We start from the raw sequence: 5606 nt of genomic DNA, 5'->3' as shown, positions 1-5606 counted from the left end.
TCAGGCAAAAGCCTAGTGGTAAAAATCTCTGCACAGTATACCCCCTACACTTCTTTTAATAATAATAATAAAAAATCTTTTTAACAAAAGAAACCAAAATTTTCCTTTCAAAGAAAATAAACTTTTTAAAATAAGTTTTGAAAAATAATGTAAATAATTTTTCTTAAAGTAAAATAAAATAATTTTTAAATAAAGTAAACAAAAAGTTAATCTCACTTAAATAAAAGATTTTGCATTAAAGTTTTGTAAGTTAAAAAAAATAATAAGAGTTCTTATAGACTAAATCTTGTTTAAAAAATAAATTAGATTCTTTAAAATTTCCAATCAAAGTTTAGAAGGTTTTTTTTTAGAAAAGCGTTTAATAAAATTTACTCTTCTTTTGTTTCATGTCTTCTAATGAATTTTATTTTCTTATTTATTTATTTATTTTTAAAAAGAGATTTTTTGCTGAGAGATTTTCGAACGGGCGTCGTAGGGTGCTAACACCTTCCCTACGCTCAACTGACTCCTGAACCTAAAATCTGTTTTTCGTAGACCAAGTTTTTAAAATAGGTGACCAATCACACCTCATATATGATTGGTGGCGACTCCAAACCCCAATCTCGAAAGAGACCCTTCAGGGGATGACGTTGGCCGCTCCGCATCGTGATGACGTTGCGACAATAATGAACTAATTGAATAACATTACAGCTGTCCTTTACGACTTTTTATTCTGAAATCGATTCATGATAACGTTGTTATCTAACTTATCAAATAAATCTTTCTCAACATATGCTATGAGACTATCGCTCATCTATTGATCTCTCATTCGATTTACGCAATCGAGTCTTCACAATATTCATGGCAGAAAACGTTCTCTCTACAGTAGTTGTTGCAACACGTAAAATCAATGTCAATGTGAGAATCGATAAACTAATGGATATACCTTATCCCTATTTGTCATTGCCATTTTTATTGCAAGATCACTGATGCTTCTTAGATCACGAAACTCAATATTTGAGTGCACATCAATAATGTAATTTTGAAGTTGATCATCAAGCACAAAGAGTTCAATAGCTACAAAATCTCTTGGATAAAATTGAGCAAGACGATTAAGTTTTTGTCCATCAAAAGCAACAAATGAATCACTCGGATTCAAACATGTATAGAAAACTTCGACACGATAATGATGCATATTGGTAATTGGTTGAGATTTTCATCCTTGTCGTCCTTGAATCAAGAACATATCATCCATCTTTAAGAACTTGAATATTATGTTTATCATAAAAAGTAGAAACTTGATCTAGCAATGAATTCCAACCAGACTCCCTCAATGTTTGCAATTTTTCTTTACAAATTCTGACTAAATTCATGGCATTCACAATGTCCTGATCTTTTCTTTGCAATGCTTGAGACAAATCATTTGTGATTCCTAAGATGATTTTCATAAAATGCATATGAAAAACAAAGTCGAATCATTGGATTGAACTTATTAAAATCCCTGCTTCATATTTCTGTTCTGAATTTAATCCACCTTCTACAATTGTCTCAAGTACATGAACTACTAATGAAAACATTGTCATGATACTCAATAAAGCACCGTAATGTGATCCCCACCGTGTATCTCCTGGTCGTTTAATCATTGTCTCATGATTTAATCATCGGCCACTTGATATTTCACCATTATCCAAAGCTTCAAACATTGTCATACTATGCTTTTCTCTTAGAATATCACGACGTTTTGCCGATGCCCCAATAACATTCACTACATTTGTAACAATAAAAAAAACAAGCAATTTCCACATGATTTTTTGCAGTAGCTATAAGAGCTAATTGAAGCTGATGAGAAAAGCAATGAATGTAAAAAGCACATTCATTTTCTTTCAAAATAAGTACTTTCAATCCATTAAACTCACATTGCATATTAGTTGCTCCATCATATCCCTGTCCTTGCAAACTAGCAATACTTAATCCATGTTGAGAAAAAAATTCATCAATAGCTTCCTTAAGTGATAGAGCTTAAGTGATAGAGAATTTGTATTGGCGACATGTATAATTCCAACCAATCGTTCAATCACATGACCTTTATCCACATATCGCAATACAACTGACATTTGCTCCTTTGAAGATATATCTTTGGATCCATCAATCAAAATATAAAATAACTTATCACCTATATCTCTTATAACTGCCTTCACAATTTCTACTGCAATACAATTCACAATATCTTTTTGAATATCTGGTGCAATCAATTTCAAATTGTCTGGCGCATTTTTCAAAGTCACAGCCACAATATCCTTGTGGTCACATGGCCATTGCAAAATTTCAAGAAATGTTACCTTGATTTTTTGAATCATGTGTCTCATCATGTCCACGAAATGGAAGCCCTTGTCGTAATAAAAACTTAATACAATCAATTGATGCACCTAATCAACTTCGATATTCACCTCGTGCTTGATCTGAAATCCTATTAAAAAACGTCTCAATATGTTGCCTTTGTTTCAAAAGAGCCTCACATTTAACCAAAGTTTGATTATGTGCACTATTAGGACCACCAACATGAGTTTGCAATTTCTCTTTTTTCTTCCAATTAGAATATCTTTCACCAATAAAACAATCACCTCCTGATTGTTCACCAACTTCTGGTCTGAATAAGTAGCAACATAAACAAAATGCAACATCCTTTGAAATACTATATTCTAACCAATTAGAATATTCGTTGAACCAAGCTCGATTAAATCGTCTTGACTTCTGTCCAAATTTCTTGAATGAAAAAATATGATTTCGTGGCTGACAACGACTCTTTTGTAAATAAGCTTTACGAACTTGATCTTGAATATTACAATTATAATCAGAAATTTTAGGTCTTAGACCAGGATCTGCGGATAATTCTCCTAAATCAACTTCTACATGGAACCTATCAGAATCAATATTACTTTTCTTTTTTGGAGATGATGACTCAATTGTTGTTTTTCTTTTATAATATTTCTTCATATTGATTCAAATTAAATCTACAAAAATATTAATAGAAAAATATTCAAGAATTAAAACATAAATTTAACAACCATACGAAATAAAACTAAAAGTCTAAAAGAAATTGGAAGCTTACTTGTCAATTGTATATTCTTACTTTCTGTCAAAAAACTTGTCCTTTGAATTTAACTCTAAAATTTATAAAAGAAAAAAAATCAACAATGTAAATAGAAAAGTAAAAAATTAGTTTATTCTAACGGCTAAACATGGTTGAGAGTTACGAATATCTGGACAATGTAATCCATGTTTATTGTATATATTTTTTTCTTTAAGGATTATTATATATAAGAAATACATTATATTTAAAATAATTTCAGGGGGGACACGTGCCCTCCTGGTCCCTACGTGGATCCGCCCCTGATATTAGGTATATTGATAGCGCACTATGTGAGCTACAATTCATGAAATTTATATTTGAATTATTTGTTGATTTTCGTATCTTTATGATAGTTTGACGCACATAAGATACATTTTACAGGAATGGACAATTGGGAGGAAACGAAACATTATTGGATTAAAGTCAAAGAAAAATCGGAGTCAACATGACAAAAGAAGAGTACACAGCAAAGATTGGAGCCATTCAACTTTATGGATTGATTGTTAGATTCTCTTGATTGAATGATTATGAATGCTCTATTTTTTTTTTTATCTTTATGCTTAATGCTTTTAATCAACTGGTCATAGATTGATTGATATTAGACTTGAAATCTTACGCTCGGGAGAGATAGTTTAGAGTTAGAATTGGGATGCATAACTAAAGGGATTTTAATATCAAGAGATTTAGAAGTACTTTAGAGGTCATTAAAAGATTTATTCAGTATAAAGTCTTTACTTGTATAGAAACTAGATTGGGATATCAGTTTCTTAATTGATAAGGAGAATTAGCTTGCGCTTGAGAGAGGCAGTTGAGATTGGAGAATTCTTGACCTAGAAAATTAATAGTTCATTCATTCTTAGGTAACTATATAATTGGTGCAAATCAAAAGAGAATTGATTGAGTAGCGGGAAAAATGAAAGAGGAAGAGAATTCTTCTGTTTTCTCTTGTTGGGGAAGAAGAACAACCAAATGCAGAACGCCTTTTGCATTTAACAAAGAGTGACATGGGGAGTTACCCCACGTCACTACTCTCCTGCAATTGTGTAGGGGTGTTGATTTTTTTATTTAATTAATAATTATTAATCTAATTAATAATTAATTAATTAAATATCACATATTTAATTAAAACTATATATTTGAATCATATTCAGATGCATCTCCCTTGTATTGCCTATAGTTTTAATGTACATCTTATGCACATTAATTTTAACCTATAATTTTCATATGAATCCAATTCATATTAATTATTATTTGAATCTTATTCAAATATTTCTCTCATAATATATAGTATTAATCTTGAATCTTTATCCAAAATTAATATATATTTATATAATGTATCAATATACATTATATACATTCCATATTTTGAACATTTCAAATTCTTTCAAAAACTTAATCCTCGTTTTACCCGTTGTAAGTTAGCAAGGGACATAATGGACCTACAGATCAAAAGCTCCAATGATACGATATTAATTGATTAAACTCATTAACTATATTAATCAACATTTGTTAACTGTTGGTCACTCCACTAAAGACACACGTTGCACTCTTCTCAGTGTAGAATATTTTGTGTCCACGGAAATTGACCATTAACAGTAAGTCAATCCTTCACGAGTGTTCATAACTATAGCTAGGTCAAATTACCATTTTACCCTTGAGTTACCTTTTTCACCTTAAGTATCACTGATCCTCTAATGAACAAACTACTTATGGTCAAACCATTTCAAATGACGATCCTTTATAGGCACGAGTTCATAACTTGATCAAGATTAAGATCGAGTTACTTGGTCATTCTATGAAATATCAATCTATTGGCTAAAGGTGTTATAGCTAATGATTAACTATTTTGCGGTCCGGTCTTATACAAACTCATTGTATAGGATACCTCAAATCACATGTCTCCACATGAACGACCTGGATAGAGTCGTTTATAACTGTTACAAAGTGGGTCGTATCCATAGTGTTACCAGCATAAGGTACCCAACCTTGTCCATGTACTATATACCATTTAGGTTATTCTTGAAACATTATCCATTTGTATATCGAATATATATTGTATATCGAATATATATCGTATATCAGTTATATACTGTTCCAGTTACATTAAATAACCTCGAATCTTAGTTGATTGGAATACGAGTAATGCAAAGAAATAACTCTTTATTGAATAAATAATTTGTTTATTAAATAAAAACACGTGAGCTTAGGGCATAAAACCCCATAAATAGCTGTAAAGACTGTTTGTGATTGAAAAAAAAATATTGGAGATGGATTTAGGGTTATTTTGGTCTTTTGGTGTAAAGGAGAAAAAAAAGAAAAAAAATAAAACTTTGGGAATTATTTTGTGAAAGACACGTGTGTGTGGTGTTTGTTTGGTGTGTGAGTGATATGTGTTTAAAAAAAGAGAAAAGAAAAGGAAATGAAAGAAAGAATGAAAAAGAAAAAGAAAAGGAAACAGAGAAGAAAGGGAACAAAAGAAGGAAAGGCAAAACGGGAA

The 5606-nt window shown here is 30.8% G+C and overlaps 1 pseudogene; it reads right to left on the bottom strand.

The window, feature by feature from the left end:
- Window positions 1-782: 782 nt before the first annotated feature.
- LOC148212162 (uncharacterized) lies at window positions 783-5103 on the bottom strand (annotated as a pseudogene).
- Window positions 5104-5606: the final 503 nt, after the last annotated feature.

Source organism: Momordica charantia, assembly GCF_013281855.1.
Source record: "Momordica charantia cultivar OHB3-1 chromosome 3 unlocalized genomic scaffold, Mcharantia_2.0 BLBB01000003.1, whole genome shotgun sequence".
Lineage (NCBI taxonomy): Eukaryota > Viridiplantae > Streptophyta > Magnoliopsida > Cucurbitales > Cucurbitaceae > Momordica > Momordica charantia.
Note: the sequence above shows the minus strand (reverse complement) of the source record. Positions and strands in the feature narration are given on the sequence as shown.